At 35.7% G+C, this 19,020-nt stretch overlaps 1 protein-coding gene across 1 annotated transcript in view; it reads left to right on the forward strand.

Annotated features, from left to right (window-relative positions):
• The window catches only part of LOC117172902 (protein unc-79 homolog), a 1,455,529-nt gene that overhangs the window by 1,076,317 nt on the left and 360,192 nt on the right, over window positions 1-19,020 (forward strand). The gene's annotated exons all lie outside the window — the stretch shown is intronic.

A 19,020-nucleotide genomic window follows, 5' to 3' on the forward strand; every position in this document is an offset into this window, starting at 1 on the left:
ATGCTTATTCTGGGCAGTATATATATATATATATATATATATACATCATATATATATACATCAACACCAAGGTTTCTCTCAAGCCTAAATATCTGGCTGAAATGGGTGACGAGCTTCATGGACATTTTACCGGAGAATCCGAACTCTGAACTTTCAATTATTGTGTGTATAATGCAGCGAGAGCTTTGGCCGATGCGAGCAGTAAAACAAAACCAACGGTTGATCATAAGACCAAAAGACGAATGCATCAACTTGCTTTAAAAATAGGCGGGGTAAGATAGTACGCGGCCCGCATTCAGTGTGTGATTGAGTACATTACATTTGGCAGGAATTTTACCGCCAAGGTTCGAAAGTTCGTGCACGAACTCCGGAAACGTTATCACACACTTGAGAAGTCAATGCTGCTGACCATTAAGCAGCATATTGTTGAGAGAATACGGATACTATCTGACGCTAAGACAAGTCTAGAGCGGAGGGAGAGGTGGGTCAGAGAAAATCAACAGTTTCTCTCTGACCCATCTCGACTCTTCCAAGACCCTCCAGTTACTGTCGACCACCCGCCCAGATTGGACGATGACTCAGAAAATATAAATAGATTTAAGGAGCTATGTGATGCCCTCATAACACCTGCTAAAGAATGCCTACCCATCAATACTGAGCAGCTGAAAAAAGTATTAAGAGGAATGAAGAACTATTCCGCACCGTGACCAGATTTGGATCAAAACCTTCTGGTGGAAGAAGTTTCCTTCAACCGATCAGCATTTGGCCCGTATTTTCACCACATATTTAAAGGCGGAAGAGCCGATTCCGGAGTGGTTGGTGGAAGGGCGCACAATACTGTATATGATGTTCACAGCTATCCTAAATGATAGGATTGCTCGGGCAGTTAAAACTGTGTGGCAAGAAATGTATGAACATGAAGGCTCAAAGAAATGCGTAGCGAGACGTCGGGAGAACCTACTTATGGGTAGATCTGTATGCAAAAATGCGGCATTCTACCAGCGTGACCTATCAATGGCCTGGATTGATTATCGGAAAGCTTTCGATTCGACTTCCCATAGACTTATCATCTGTCTCTTGGAAATCTTTAAGGTTCATCCGCAAATAGTTAGGTGCATAGAGAGATTAATGCCGCTTTGGAAAACTAGATTTACTAACTCATCTGGAAAAAATCGTGTGGCAACTAACAAGGTCACCTTTCAGAGAGGTGTCTTTCAGGGCGACACCATGAGCCCACTCCTCTTTTGCCTTACATAATTGCCACTATGTCTAGCACTTCGCCATTCCGGCGGGTACTTGTGCGGCAAACCTGCAGATCGAAAGTACAAGGTCACTCATGTATTTTACATTGGCGATCTTAAGATCTATGCTAAAAACAAAGAGCAAATACATCTAGCTCTAGGGATTGTCGAACGATATACTAAGGAAATTGGAATGGAATTTGGGTTAGACAAATGCGCCAAGATTTATTTGAAGAGTGGAAAATTAAATGGCATCCCTGCAGATCCTGAGCTAGTTTATAGAAGCACTATACGACATCCTTGCGCTGAAGAGACTTATACATACCTGGGCGTGCCACAGAGCCGCATTTAGGATGTAACATCTATGAATGATACTCTCCGAAGTAGATACAAAAGTCTCATCCGGCAGATTATTTCTTCCGAACTGTCGGCGAGGAACAAAGTATCTGCAATGAACATGCTTGCCGTCCCGCTAGTACTCTATTCATTTGGAGTAGTTCCATGGACCAAGAACGAGCTCAGATCCCTTGATAACGGGACAAGAAAGGTTATGCACATGAACAAAATCATGCATCTTAAGTCTTCCGTTCCGCGATTGTACATCTCACGCCGTCAAGGTGGTCGCGGAATATTGAGTCTTGAATGTCTTCACATCAGGATTAACACATCGTTCAATAAGTTTCGCGTGTTGATTAAACATTATTTTTTAATGGGTAAAAACACCGTAGAAGCCCAGCAGTGGCTTGAAAAACGTTACCCGGACTCCTGTCCATCCAAATCAACGATTTTTCGCTGGTGCGCTGAGTTTGAACGTGATCGTACGGACACAAATGATGCGGAACGTTCGGGTAGGCCATTGGAAGCTTTTACACCGGAAAATGTGAGTGAAGTTTTAAAAATCGTAATGAAAATTCGCAAAGTAAAGGTCCGTGACAGTGTTGAAATGCCACAGATATCACTGGAAGCGTATTTACAATCCTTCATGAAAAATTGAGCATGGAAAAGGTTTTTTCCAAGTGAGTGCCGCGATTGCTTTCAATGGACCATGCCACAAGTCCATGAAAACAATGGCAAAAATCAATTAATTGGGCTTTGATTTGCTTCTCCACCCCCCGTATTCGCCAGATTTAGCCCCTAGCGACTACTGGCTCTTTGCTGATCTCAAAAAAATGCTCAGGGAAAAAAATTTGGCTCGAATGAGGAGGTCATTGCCGAAACTGAAGCCTATTTTGAAGCAAAGGATAAATCTTTCTATAAACATGGTATAGAAATGTTGGAAAGGCGTTGGAAAGATTTTATCACTCTAAAAGTAGATTATGTTGATGAATAAAAATGATTTTTGAAAAAAAATGTTGTTTTCGTTGTTACTCTTGGGCCTCATTGAACGATGTGTTATTCTGGGTATAGCACATAAAGTTGCAAATGGAAGAAACCCTCATCTTATTTATCTCGAGTACTCACTCCTGAAAGCCCGGATTAAGAAATCACAAGAGAAAAACTTTCGTGAACAACTCCTCGATAAGAGGATGCACGGTATCTTCCATAGAAATGTGAAGGATCATTCAATGTCTTGTGAGCTAACGTTTGCTTTCCTTAAATCGCCCGGATTGAAGTCTGGTACGGAGGGTTTCATTTTGTCATGCCAATACGCTATCATTTCCACCTTAACGTACTATCGCCAAATTTTGAGCCAAGACATTCCTGATGATAGCTGAAGGGCGTGCCATGCACACTAGGGTGGAGCAAATTAGTCAAGAAAAATTTTTTTTTTTAATTTTATATGGAATAGGGAAATTATGTTGCCATATGACCTAAAAAAGATGTTCGAAAAGTTTCAGAGTGATCAAAAAATCCCTTCAGGTTCCATAACTTCATTCTTCATGAATAGGTATGTACTTATATAATTGATAGATACACGAAAAAAGGAAATTGGGTTTATTTTTCAACTTACTGATGATGAGCAATAAATGAGGTTATATTAACATGATTTCTGAGTGTATCAATCCCCTAGGGAATCGTCAGTCAATTCGTAAGATCTTTTTTGTGTTCAGACGAGGGTTTTTCTTCTGAGATTAAATTTTGTTGAAGATGTAGCCATCGCGCTCTTTTTCTTCGCAGACTCTTCCAGATGCTTCTGTGACCAGCTTAATACACCTTTCCACTGCTTGAGTATGACATGGAAATGGGGGGATAACCTCTAATTGTTCCAAAGTCAAGTAGGGAGCAAGTATTCGTATGATAGGCGGTTCTGCTACAAGCCTTACTTCATTCCAGTCAATCATTTGAGTGTAATCCTCAGCACTAAAGTTCACTGGTGGTACTTTAAAAAATCTCGTTGGATTAGAGTTCTTTCTTAATTTCTTGATGGGGTCCAGAGCATCTTCTTTGATTTCAGACCTGCTGTCAAAAACCATTGCCAACAATAAATTTTCCGAGTGAGCCCAAAATCCGTTCCGCTTAATCAATGGGTCAACAATGGCTTTTAGTTTATAATGAAGGTATCTTGTTAAATGCATCAGGCTGAACAAATGTTTGGGCCCATCTTTGAACGTCGGTTTCATTTGTATCTGAAACCACATAAGGACATAAACCTTGGTGACGTATTCTGCCAAGTCTCTCAGCACAGAACTGATATGCTTGGTTGAGACGCAAAGACGCAGAATACGATTTGCAGTAGCGAGCCACCTGGCGTGCGAGATTTTTTCAGGGTTTAACCTTGCAAGGGATTCTGGAACTACCCTCAAATAAACTGCGGTTAACATTTCGTACAAGTACTTCTGATCTGTACTTAGGTTCGAACCTTCAGTCATCCATGGCATGTTAGACTTTTGGAGTCCAACATGCCACAGATGGCTGGTTTTACAATTTGACAACTGCTTCCCAATATCCCCCGAGTAACTGGTGGGACCAGAAGTCGCCCCATCCAACGTGTTCAGGAGGTATCGCAATGAAAGCTCATTGGCATGAAATAAGCAGACCATCCATTGGAAAGATGTTTGGAATGTCTTCTCCAGTTCTGCCAACGCACCACCCTTCCAACCTGTATTGGTTGCAGTTCCGTCGCAACCTAGCACACAGAGCTCGTCAATTAAGATTTCGTTTTTGGAGATGAATTCCACCAGAGCTTTCGCAATCGCTTTTGCTGTTTCTGCACTTGTGGCCTTGTGCCCCAAGAAAATTGAACTGGGCTCTTCAACAAGACTAATGTGCTCTTCAAGAACACTTTCAGTGGTTATAGTTTTTCCTTTTTGAAGTTTTTTGATCGTTTTGTCCTTCCTTTAATCAAAGAATAAACTAAAAATTTTCTTTTTTAATCGCCCATAAAGTTTTTTAGACCTTTTTGTTTTTGCCTTCGACGAATTTTTGAGCGGTCAACAGCTTTATTTTCTTCGATCTCCAAGTCTTTCATAAATGCAGGTGCAATCAGGGATGCTTTCCTGACAAAGATCCCTGGGCGATCTCAGGCAATGGCCAAATTTTGAATCTTTCCAGTCACGTATTGCACTTCTTTGTTAGGTTTTTTGGGTTTGACAACAAATTCATCATCTGAGCTCGTGTTCATGCTCGCAGGGGAAAATTTTTCGTTTGGTGAATCTTCTCTACTTGCCAAACTATAGGAATATCCACGCTGTGGCCCAGTTTCAGTTTCCTGGCTTTTTTTACCGCGAAATCACTTTTTCTTGAAGAACAAACGACTTTGAAGACGGGCTGTAGCCTCTTTATTAACTGAACCAATAACAATTCTTCTCTGTGTGCGTTGGTCCTCTAAAAAAGACTGTTCTTCATAAGGAACTTTTTTGGTTCGTTCACGAGAGCAAGAACGGAAAGAGAGACATTTGCACGAACAGATATCAAAAAGGCACTTATATTTGTCGAGAAAACTAGCCTTCTTGTCCCTATACGACTCACTGTTACGTTGTTTCTGGGGTACTTTTTCAGTTTTTGGTACGCATTATGCAGGCTCTTAATTTTAGCGGAAGACCGTTTTTGACTGACGATGGGAAGTGAAGCCTTTTCCTATAAACTCCTTAAGTACTTATCAATCTGCAAAATTATTCCTTGGGAGGAAGGGTCATTGTTACTTTCCTTTTTCAATACACCGAAAATGAAAATATAATGTCGAAGAACATCACCTTGTGTGGGCAAAACATTATCCGAGCAGATTTTGGCTTTCCCTAAAATATCACAAACTATTTTCACTCTTGTTGTCACTTTCGGAATTTCAATTGCAAATAGATCACACAATAAGACGAAAAATCAGAAAAATAGCACTCGGTTTAACGTCAAAATGAAGAAAAGCGCGACTTTGTGAACGACTGACTGAAAACGTGAGTCACAGTGCCAAAGGGGGAATCACAGGATGATAATCGATCTAGCTTCATCGATAATCGATCTAGCCTCATCAATAATCGATGTAGCCTAATCGTTTTAATCATTATAACTTCAATTTTTGAACTTAAAATAAACAAATGAACCACGAAAAACGTTCCAAGAAGTAATTGAAGCCTAAAATGAATATTATGTTTTTTCTTCTTGACCGATACATATTGGGAAACTTCTCATGAGTTATGGAACCAGAAGGACTTAATATTTTCAATAAAATTTTGAGGGCGTGTAATTTGTCCCAATAGGTAATACAATTTCACTATTCCAACTCAAATTTCAAAATTTCGGAAATTTGCGCTACCCTAATGTACACCCCGAATATTTAGCTCACATACTATCTAGTTGTCCAACTCATGCGGGAACGCCCTACATTCGAAGAAACAATGCACAATGCACAATAGCATCCGCTCCCGGAGAAATCCTGCGGTTGTCCTTATGACAAATGTTTAATTATATGTATATAAAATAAAACCAAAAATCGAACGGCCACATTTCGGCAAAAACCATAAAATATTCCCATTTAAAATTTAAAAAGATAATAATTTTTTTCTAACAAAGAAAAAACATGATCCCTCTTGAAAAAAAGATGAAAGATAAATGACAACGCAACCAACCAAATCCTCTTCTTTCTTTTTATTATTTATTTTGTCTTCTTTACTTTTATTATTATCAATTCACAATAAAATAAATGTCTATGAAAAATAATCAGCATAAATATATTATGAACCAAGGAAACCTACACTAACTTTTTTAATTTTGGCAACTTCGATTCCTTCTATATTCGTGGGTCTGCTCCGACTTTCAAATATTTTCACTATACGCTCGGCAACTGTTCAATTGTTTCACATCCTAAAAATGAATAAATGATTTGAAAACTTTTCGAAATTGAATAATTTTAGGCCTTAAGCAAAGAAAACAGTAACAAAAACTGCGCTTCTCACTATGTCACTCTTTGTAATTATTATATTATACTTAAGGAGGACCGGCAGTTACTGCGAATCCGTCAACCGTGTGCCGTTCAGTTGTTATCTCCTTCAATTAATGCAAGGATAATAAGAATGACTATGTGTTTATTTAACATCCCTAAAACATTTTTGAGGCATATAAAATAGTAGCGCCGAGAACAATACAAGTTAGAAACGAGTGCTTGTTAACGAGTTATTTGTGGAAAAAATGTTTTTCACGATTTTCCATAACCATACGTTTCTTTCTAGTCATATTGCAAGAAAATTTATGAAGAAATGCAGTAATCAGGCACTTTTCGAAAGAAAAATTTGTTTTTTATTTTATTAATCTTATGATCTTTTAAACAAACTTAGTAAACTAATGCATTATTAGGGCATTTGTCGGCAGAAAAATTCGGTTTTTTCAATGCCAGTCTTTTCCGATGGAAACTTGATGGCAATTTCAGAAAAATTCATAATAAGTTGATAAACTCTATTATTTCTTTAAACAAATGCATCAATCAGGCATTTGTCTAAAGAAAAATTTGTTTTTTTCTCTGTCAACAGTTTTAATTAAAATATCGAAAAAAAATGTTCCATCGACAGATGCCCGAATAATGCATTTTTTTGTTAAATTTGTTTTTAAAAATCATAGAATGTGTCAACTCATCATGAATGTTGCCGAATTCATTATGAAGATCTCAATTAAAAGTCTGATATCGAAACAAAAAAGAATTGTTCCGTATACAGTTGCCCCAATAATGTATTTTTTACTAAATTTGTTTTTAAAAATCATAAAATTGATCAAAAAATCATTAATTTTGCTAAAATTGTCATGAAGCTTCCAACTGAAAAGACTGCCATTGAAGAAACCGAATATTTCTCTCAAAAGTACCTGATTACTGTATTTGTACATCAAATTTGTTTATAAGACAAACAATTGTAATCAGAAGAGAAATTTTTTACACAATATTGTTTCTATTTCAATTTCTTGCACCATAACTTAAGAAAACGTGTATTTTTGGAAAATCGTGGAAAAAATTTTGTCAACAAATAATTTGTTGATAACCAACTTTTTTGGTGTTGTATCTAATATTGGAATATCTTTAATTAATGCTATTTTATGCAACTTAAGCAATTTTAACCATTATCCTGTTATTAACGAGCACCGGGAACGTCAAATAGAAAAGACGCCATCTTTTTCATTTTATTTCTTTATTTACAAAAAAATTAAAAACTTAATACAAAAATCAGGCTGTACAACTCTCTTAGAAATCTTATTAGCCTTTTTTAAATTTTCGTTTTGTCGAAATCGGTAAAGATATGTGGGCTGTACGTTATTTTTAACCAAACAAGTCATTTTTCTTTCCAATGTGTGGCACTCCTTCAGGTACGAAACAGAAAATGATTCAATTTTGAAAAAAGTGATCTCAAAACTGTTCAAAACACGCTTTTTTTCTCATTTTTATCCGAAATGGCAAATAAAATCTGTCAATTCTTTCAAAAGTTATCGTGATGACAAACTAAACATCTACAGCCGCACAGATTGCAGTCACACAGGTAGTTCTGTTTTTTGCTCAAATAATGAAAAATTGCATCAGAACATTTAGAAAAAGTAAAATTTTTGAGAACCCACACACGAGTAAAATAAGAAAATTAAACAACATAAGTTGTGATGAGAATGTGCCCACGCAGCGGGCTAATTTTTTATTGTCAATATAGTTATTGACGATTAAAATACAAAATACACATGCTATCAAAAAGTGATTTCAAACAAATTTGTAGATCTTTTTAAAATGCACAACTTTTGTCAAACCATCTTTTCACCTATTTTGCACAGTTTAACCGCAAAATGTAATTTTTGATTTTCAATTATTTTTTATGTCAAAATTTGGATTTTTTATTTTTCAAAAAAATTGAAAAAGTTGTTATAATAATCTTGTAGAGCATTAAAAAGAAAAAATTTCCTTCTCTCTACTTTTTTTCATATCGTGCACTATTTGGCTTAAAATGTTGATTTTTGTGTATTTTTTGGAATTTTGTAAATGCTATAACTCTGATAAACTTTGGTTTTATTGAAAAAAAATAATTAGGATTAATTGTTCCTCTGCTTGAATACTATGAATATCCGTACAGAAAGTTGTTGAATTTTATAAAGAAGTGGTCTCAAAAATGTTCAAAATACGCTTAATTTTTTAATTTTTATCCTAAATGGCTGGGTAACGAACTCGACCTTATTTAAAAAACTCTTGGATGTAAAATTTCTTAATTTAACGTCTAAGAAACAAGAAATTAGTATTGGTAAGGAAAAACCTTATTTTATCGACTTCTTCCAGAATATTTATTCGGAATTTTTATACTTGACGTTTCGGAATCAGACCGATTCCCGTATCAGATATCTAATATGGATGTAAAATATGAATCATTAACTAAAATGGTGTACCAATTTATAATATCATGATAATTATAGGAATAGTAAGATTTACAATACCTTTGTTCATTATGTAGAAATTTATATATTGCAATTGAAAATCTTTAGTCATTAAATAATAAAATTAAAAAGGATGGCAGGGTATGTACCCTCCGTCTCCATCTTACTAAATGAGTACTCGCTGTAATTAGAACATTTGCCAAGCGAATGACGCGCTGGCGCATGCGTAGCAGCACTTCCAAAAGAATCATAGGCGTACGTACTAGTCATACTATATAATCAAATATAGGTGATTGCATAAAAAATACAGTGGCTAAACAATGGTTAGAAATTCGAAGTCACTTTGTTGATCAGTTACTTTGTTGAGACAGTTTTCGCCTTCTTTTTTAATGAAAACCATTTAAGCAAAGACACGCTTGGAAAAATTAGGGTCGATATGTAGGATTTCAACTTCATCCCATTTAATGAAAGTTTGATCTCTTTTATGGCATTGTACCAAATGTTTAGCTATGACTTTTGTGATTTTTATCCACATGGTTGATGTTATTTTTATGTTCCTTTATTCTGATTCGTAGGGGACGTTTTGTTTCTACTACATAGGTCCTGCCACAATCACACGTGATTCCATAAACTACGTTACATTGATCTAAAGTGTCTAACTTATCTTTACCTAATTTAATAAATTTTTTGAACTTGGAATCGACTCTAAAAACAGCTTTTATTTTGAATTTATTCAATAACCTTTTAAAATTTTGAGAAATAGTCTCCAAGAAAGGTATGGATATGATCTCCTGTTTTACATCAATGATTCTACCAACAATGCTGTTAGAAGGTTGGTTTTTCCTCAAATCTAACTCAGAAAGTCTTCTTTAATATGTTTCTGTATGAATTTATTAGGATAATTGTTACACCATAAGTATTTTTTGACAATTTGCACGTTATCTAAGTGGAAAGTATTATCGGAAAGTAGAATAGCGGCGTCGAACAGGTTTGTAACCGTTCCTATTTTATGTTGAATAGGGCGTTGGATAAAAAAATTAGGAGGTCTTCCAGAATAAGTTGCTTTCCTAAAACAATTCGTAATAATAAAGTTATTATCATCTCGGCAAAGTTGTAAATTAAAAAAATTAATAGATTTTTTGTTTTCAATGTCAAACACAAATTGTAATCTATTATGGTAAGATTAAAGTGTGAAACTGTTAAATTGGTTTTATCTTTAGGTATAATAAGAAAAGAATAGTCTACATAACGAAAATACGCTGGGACAGGAGAACATATTCATACCTTCTTTGGGGACTATTTCTCAAAATTTTAAAAGGCTATTGTATAAATTCGAAATAAAAACTGTTTTTACAGTCGATTCCAAGTTAAATACATTTATTAAATTAAGTAAAGATAAATTAGACATTTTAGATCAATGTGAAGTAGTTTATAAAATCACGCGTGATTGTGCCAGGACCTATGTAGGAGAAACAAAATGACCCCTACGAACCAGAATGAAGGAAAATAAAATTAGCATCAGCCATGTGGTTTCAATTAAAAAGAAGGCGAAAAGTGTCGCAACAAAGTAACTGATTTAGATTTTTTCAACGATTCTTTCAACATGATTTTATATTCGTTATATTAAGTTAACACCTAACTTCCGTTTGATTATAGTCTATCTACGTTTTAATCTGTGAACTATATACATACTTTGAGGAAGGGTACATACTCTGTTATCCTTTTTAATTTTATTATTAAATGACCCAAAAATTTTCGATTTCAATATATAAATTTCTACATAATGACCAAAGGTATTGTAAATTTTACTATTCCTATAATTACCATCACATTATAAATTTGTACACCATTTTAGTTAATGATTCACATTTTACGCTTATATTAGATATATGGTGAGGGAATCGGTCTGATTTCGAAACGATATGTATAAAAATTTCTAATAAATTGTCTGGAAGAAGTCGATAAAACAAAGTTTTTCCTTACTGATACGAACTTGACCTTTATCTTAGGACACTAAAAGATTATATCAAGGCCAATCTAAATTCTCAATTCTTTTGAAAGTCACCGTGTTGATAAAATAAAAATCTACAGACACACAGACGCACACAGACACAGAGAGACATACGCATTCGTAAAAAACTGTTTTTCGGATCTCAAAATGTGGACATTTGACGAAAACGGGGGGAGGAGGCAAATTTTACACAAATCTAATACCTTCTCTTGATGAGAATGTAAAATGCTGGAATTAATGGAAAACTTAAAAGAAATCGAAATTCTTGTAGTTGAATCTCATAAGGTAGAGAATTTAAGAAAGACTCTATAACAAATTATTAAAAAAGATCCAATTTCAAAGATGGAAAATTCCAGAGGAAGAGTAGTAACTAGAAGTGTGCAAAAATTGCGATCCAAATTCAAAACAAAATTGTACGCTCTTCGATTGTCGAAATACCGAATTCAATCCGTGCCACTTATGGTTCGATTTTTTCGATTTGATCGGCCCGTCGCTTGAATATCGAAAAACGAACTTCAACCAGCGCTGTCATCGGTTCGAATTTTTCAATTCGATCGGCCCGTCGCTTGAATTTTCAATACCGAACTTCGACGCGTGCTATCGTCGGTTCGAATTTTTCGATTCGATCCGACCCTCGCTCGAATGTGGCAAACCAAAATTCGACGCCCACTGTCGTCGGTTCAAATTTTTTAATTATATCGGCCCGTCTCTCGAATTTCCAAAACCGTACTTCGACGCGTGCCATCGTCGGTTCGAATTTTTTTATTCGATCGGATCCTCGCTCGAAACTTAAAAACCGAAATTCGACGCCCACTGTCGTCGGTTTGAATTTTTCAATGCGATCGGGCCGTCGCTCGAATTTTCAAAACCCAACTTCGACGCGTGCTGTCATCGATTCGAATTTTTCATTTCGATAGGCCCGTCGCTTGAACGTCGAAAACCGAACTTCGACGCGTGCTATCGTCGGTTCGAATTTTTCGATTCGAGCAGACCCTCGATTTCTCGATTCGAATGCCTCGTCGATTGAATGTCGAAAATCCAATATGCGACTGAGAAAAGGCATTTTAAGTTTCAAATTCATAATTACCATTCCAAAATCTAAACCGATGCATATAGAATGCAGATTGAAGATACAAAGAAACGTGCAGATAATATTGTGTCAATTTTGCTGATTACTATTAAGCAACCTATATACAGTTCAACAATAAAAAACGTCTCATTAATTCTTAATTCATAAATAAAAAGTTCTTATGCTATGAAAAGGAACTAGTAATAATAATTCCTTGCATGTTATTTATGTTAAAATTTGTATAATGTTTTTTGAAGGTTTTTTTGAACAAGTTGAATATCATTAAATTAAAATTTTTATCAATTGTATCCTATAATATTTTTGTGCAATATTATAAAAAGAAAAGTAGAACCGATTTTAATCGATTTTAACTAAAAGTTATTTGCAGATGGCATTCTCTTTTTCATTAAACCTGCTCGGCACCTTAAAAACAATTTAAGAACAAATTTACAATAACTTATCATCACAAATTATAATAATGGTATAAATTTCCGTCCTAATATAATTGAAATATTAAAAATTGATGAAAAATTATTTTTTTCCAATTAGTCGCTTACAAAGTCGAACTTGATAGTATTGGGCATTACCATTTATATCCTTATTTTAAGTTTATGTTCAAACTGTTAAAGCTCCTGATTTCATAATTTAAAGTATTCAAAACTGAACGTTTAAAAATGAAACTCTTCTAATTTCAATAGGTTGTGTTTTCAGGGTTTCAAAATAAACATTATCCTAAAATAAAACATTCAAAATGTGAAAGTATTAAATATAGAAACTTTAGTTGTACAAATTAAATGGCAAGGGCTGAAAAAGGCGGTTTAAACGTTTTTTCCAATTTTATTTAAATATCATGAAAAGTTATATGAATATATCATTTGTTTCACTTGTTTTTAATGCAAAGTGAAACTGTAGACAATTGCATTAAATATGAAATGGAATATTCAAAAGTTTATTTTTTAACAACTCAGTGAGAAGAAAGTTTAATCTTTTCAAGACTATGAAAACACCCCCGTGAATAGCAATTCAATTACTGTGCCAAGATTAGCAAAAAACAAGTATTCATATAAGTTTAAAAATGAAGCAGACACGCTTTCAGTCTCGCCTAAAATTAAAATAATATGGTTCTTGCTTGAGCTAGAGTTCCATGAAAATTAGCGTTAATAATATTTTTGAAGATTCGGCTAATGTTAATTACAAATTTTTGAAAATGTTAGTATTATATATGTGACATCTCTTTAGAGTTTAAACTGCACAGGTCTAAGGGAATTATGATTGGCTTCCCCAATGCAAACTATAAGAATATATTAGGCAGTCTGATAAGTCCCTGAAAAATGAAACACGGAGACGTTCGGTGGTCCAATAATGATGAATACTATGCTCCGGTTATGGTTTTACCTTTTTCAAGATAGTCCACGAATATTATGCAATGTGCATCCCAAAATACGGAGGCCATCACCTTTCCGACCCATTGTTGCGTTTTTGGACGCTTCGGAGCACTTTGGCCCGATGGAATCCACTTTTTTGCCTATTGCGTTGACTCAGAAGTGTAGTGGTGGATCCAGGTTTCATCCATGGTAATGAATCGGCGCAAAAACTTGGCCGGCTTACGCGAAAATAATGCCAAATTCTGCTGGGACGTTGTCACATGAATTCGTTTTTGGTCCACTGTGAGCAAACTCGGAGGTTAGTCGATTCTCAGTGCTGTAACTTGTAAATGCGAAAACATAAATGGCTGAAGTTTTGACAGACGTCATTTGAAGGATCAAGCTCGACAAAAATGGTTCACATTAGTGAATACTAATGCCATCTCTTAGAATTTGCAGGTACTTATCAGACTGCCTAGTATTATACATGTTACTAATTCTTGTAATTTTAATACATTTGCTACCGAATCCCAAGATATTTTATTTTCATAATTAAAAAGAAAATTCTAACTCAAACCAAAATTATGTTTTACAATTTAAATTTTTATTCGAATTTTTAATGCAAAAAACTGTGCATTAGAAAATTACTATGATATTGGGATTCATAGAAAAATATGTTGAACTTGCCAAAGTAAAAAGTCTTAGCAGCTTTTTAATTTTAATAACAACACGTACACGGAGAGAAATTTCAGGAGATTATTGCACGGCACTATTCCTTGATTGCTTGGTAATTCCAAAAATGGCACAACTGTGGCAAGTATCCCCAGCGGCATCTCTTCCCCAAGAAAATATTTAAAATACTTCCAATGATGGCAAAATTTAAGCAAGTCTCTCCAGTGGCATCTTTCCCTCAAGAAAATTGTCTACTTAGTTCCAAAGAATGTAAAACTGCCACAAGTCTCCCCAGCCGCATCTGTCCCCCAAGAAAATGTTTTAAATACTCTCATAGGTGGCAAAATTGCCGCAAGTCTCTCCGGCTGCATCTCTCTCCCATGACAATTTGTTTAGTTCTAGCAAAAATGTCAAAACTGTCATCTTAAGAAACTTGAAAAATTTCCATGATAGAAGTACCACTGAGGAGACTTGCCCCAGTTTTTCGATCTTTGAATGTACTTGAATAAATTTTCTTGGAAAAGAGATGCCGCTTGGGAGAGTTGCCGCAGTTTTACTATCCTTAGAACTAAATAAAAATTTTTCTTGGGGCAAAGATGCCGCTTGGGAGGATTTTCGCAGTTTTGCTGTCTTTGGAAATACTCAACAAAATTGTCTTTAGAGGGAGATGCCGCTAGAGAAACTTCCCGCAATTTTTTCATCTTTAGAAACACTTAACAAATTTTCATGAGAGAGATATGCCGCTGGAGAGACATGTCGTAGATTTCCCATCTTTGGAATTACTTTGAAAACTTTATTGAAGGAGAGATGCCGCTGAGGAGATCTCCGCTAGAAAGACTAATTGTCACACGAATCAACTGGTGGCTGGAAAACCAAATGATTATTCACAACTCACAATTTGGCTTCATGAAAAATCGATCCTGCATTGATAACATAGGTACCCTATCTACAGAAATGAACCACCCCTTGGTTAAAAAATCCTTTACAGTTGCCCTTTTCTTTGTCGTACAAGCCGCTTACGATAGATATTTAATGTCAATAAATCACTTGTTCTCGCGGACTGCCACATTACTTTAAATAACCAAATAGTTACCTTCTCCTCTGAAGTCACCTTCCTAGGTATACTTTTTTACTCAGAATTGACATGGAACGCTCACTTCCTACGCTTAATCGAAAAAACTAACAAAGTTATTAATATTATTGAATTTCTTACGTGTACCTGGTGGGGTTCTAGCACCAAAACCTTACACATTCTTTACCACTCACTCATCAGAAGCTCCCTCGAATATGGTTGTCAAGTCTTGTCCATATATAAAACTAAGCCATTCGAACAAATATGCAAACTACAAAATCGCATCCTCAGGCTTATCCTTGGCCACCGCAACTCCACGCCAATCCCAGTCATGTTCTCTAAACTTAAAGAACCTCGTCTATTCCGTAGATTTCAATTCTTAACTAGCGAATTTACTCTTGAACTCCTCTCTTGCGAGGGCCACCCAATTTTAGACCTCTTTTTCGACCAGAAAAAATAACTGCTCGCATAAATACATTTAATATAAGAGAAGCTTTCTATCTATCAAATACTTTCATTATTGTTCAAAAATATGAATAAAAAAATATGTTTTATTATACTACTATCAACTATTTCCTACATTACAACCTTGAATTTGAATCTCCAAACATCAATTTGGATTTGGGAGAACTCCTTACAAAACGTTTTTCTCCTAATTTAGAGTTTAGACAATACGCCGAAAATATTCTTAAAAACTTTACTGCGGAAGCTGATAGCACTAACTCAAGGTACCCTTTTAGAATGCAGAATACCTAACACAGATTTCTACAAATCATTTTCAGATAACACAGCCACACAAAAAAAGTGTGCGCATCTGGTAACAAGGCACAAGTATTCCTATGGATTTTGGGGCGCTGAATTCAAATTCGGTATTAAAAATCACCCATCACATCATGGTTGAGCAATAACCTCAAAAAATGACGAAAAATCATGCACTGAGGCAAATAAATTTCAAAATAATGCCAGTGATGCAAATTTTCACTTCAAAAACATGTTGACAACTGTGAAGGATCAACCCTTGCCTCATATCAACTTATGCAACATAATTTTACCCAACAGAACCTGACCCCACCTAACCTGAATTAACAGAAATTTATTGAACTACAGGTAAAGCTCTGGAAGCATATTTTCCCAGTAGCAAAAGTGTGCTACATCGAATGGGTCAACTCGAGCCTAACCTAGAAATAAATCTAACCTAGCCTAACCTAACCTAACCTCACGAAACACAATTGAACTGATTGTGTTGTCCCGTTGTGTTTGCGGTACCGTTTCATTCAGCTTCGGCTTTACCTACATAGAGGTTTAACCTATCCTAACCTAATAAAACCTGACCTGACCTTACCGATTACGCTGGCAACCCTGTTCTTGCGTACTTTCATATTTTGACAATAATAGTTGTAGGCACCTCCACGTGGTGACGGTAGGCAACGGATCCACCTTGGCTGAGTCCTTGGGTAAACGGCGTTCATGCCGTCATGGCAGACACAAGTAAAAAGTGTATTACGATGCAGGGAAAAACCCCAGTATCGGCGTCTGGTCAGGGTGGGAAAGCGGGCTCTCCGACGTCGTCATCATGAAACCGTAGCTCTTCGTCAATGGATCACCTGGTTGGTGTAGAGTCTCATGCTACAAGGAAAAAAACCGCGAGCATTTCTCAATCGCATGCCTGCAAGAATAGCTCAGATTCATTCTGTTACATTTGCAGTAAATATAAAGTAAGCAGTTTGCGAAAATCAATCGACGAAGAAGTGAAAAGTCTTTACGAAAAGTGTTTTGACTGTAAATTGCTGCACCAAGAAACAAAATAGGTTCCTGACGTCATTTGCAATTCCTGCAGACTTATGTTGTCTCGTCTAAAAAATTCAAACAACGAAAAGTACTGCAAGTACTCTACACCAACAACATGGGAAAACCCCGTTATTGCGAAAGACTGCTACTTTTGCATGAATTCCGTCAAAGAGTTCAACGCCAAAAATAAAAATAACATTTCGTACATTAATGTGTGCACAGTCAGAAGAGCAATTGAAATCAATAAAAATGCCAATATTAGTGTCGCAACTAGAACTGAATGATTTTATTAGAGATCTTGGATTACCGAAAGACGGCGCTGAATTTGCCGCTTCATTTCTAAAAAGAAGAAATCTTCTAGAGCCAAAGACAAAAGTTTCATTCTATCGCGACAGGGATAAAGAATTCAGAAAGTTTTTCGTTAAAAACGAAGAGACGTCTTTAGTGTACTGCATTGACGTTAACGGTTTAATGAACCACTTGAAGAAAAATGTGTACAGAGACGAAGAAAGGCGACTTTACATTGATTCGTCAAAACGCAGCGTTAACGCTGTTTTACTGCTTAACACGAATACTTACGCTCCTATCCCTATAGCTCACTCAACGGTCATTAAAGAAGAATATAACAATGTTAAAATGCTTCTTGAAAAAGTTAATTATACGAATCACAAATGGCAAATATGTGGTGATATCAAAATCATAACAATGTTATTAGGCCAACAATCGGGTTTCATGAGAGAGCCATGCTTTATATGCCTGTGGAATAGCAGAGATCGAGCCAATCATTACAGCAAAAAACATTGGCCTTCTAGAGATTCATTCAAACCTGGTTCTGATAATATCATCAATCAAAGCCTCGTTGATCCAGAAAAAATTTTACTACCACCCCTCTACATAAAGCTTGGGCTCATGAAGCAATTTGTCAAGGCGTTAGACAAAGATGGACAATGCTACAAGTATATATCCCTTAAATTCCCTAATGTTTCAGACGCTAAATTGAAAGAAGGAGTCTTTGATGGACCACAGACTGAAGTAGGTCTATAAATAAATTTAATTACGATAAAAAGCAAGATAAAATGTAAACACGAAAGATAGTATAAATATATCCCCTAAGTTTAAGAAAAGCAGAGAGAAAAAAATTTTGAATAAGACTCTTATTCATTTGCATGTTTAAGTTACAGTTCTACATTTTAATTGATACAAACATTGTCAGGTTAATTGAAATGGGGTCAATTCTACTTGTAGTTCTAAATTTCTTCAAATGACTAATGTGCGTCTAAATTTCTAACCACCTGTAGTACCATGAAATGAATTTTATTTTGTTACAACGGGAACACTTAAGTTAAGTTGTGTTGCGTCAAGCAAAATTTCGTTAGGTTCTGTTAAGTTAGATTCATTTGTAAGTTAAGATCGAGTTAAACTATTAAATATAGCACACATTTAAGACTGAGAAACGTATGCTTACATAGCTATACGTGTGGTTGAATTTCATTTGGCTAAGTTATGTTAGGTCAGGTTTTGTTATGTTAGGATAGGTTAAACCTCTATGTAGGTTAAGCCGAAGCTGAATGAAACGGTACCACAAACGCAACGGGACAACACAATGAGTTTAACTGTGTTACGTGAAGTTAGGTTAGGTTAGGTTAGGTCAGGTTTTTTTAGGTTAGGATAGGTTTGACCTCTTTGCAGGTTAAGCCCAAGCTGATTCAAACGGTACCGCAAACAAAACGGGACAACACAATCAGTTTAATTGTATTTCGTGAGGTTAGGTTAGGTTAGGTTAGGCTAGGTTAGATTTATTTCTAGGTTAGGCTCGAGTTGACCCCTTCGGTGTAGCACACATTTGCTACTGGGAAAATATGCTTCCAGAGCTTTACGTGTAGTTCAATAAATTTCTGTCAATTCAGGTTAAGTGAGGTCAGTTTCTGTTGGGTAAAGTTATGTTAAGTACAGTCTGTCAAGTTAAAGCGTGGGTGGCTTTACTCGCAGTCGGTAAGGTGTATCGACATGATTTTGGTGTCAAAATATTAAGAAGAGCTCCC

The sequence above is a fragment of the Belonocnema kinseyi genome, chromosome 5 (assembly GCF_010883055.1).
Source record: "Belonocnema kinseyi isolate 2016_QV_RU_SX_M_011 chromosome 5, B_treatae_v1, whole genome shotgun sequence".
NCBI classification, from domain to species: Eukaryota; Metazoa; Arthropoda; class Insecta; order Hymenoptera; family Cynipidae; genus Belonocnema; species Belonocnema kinseyi.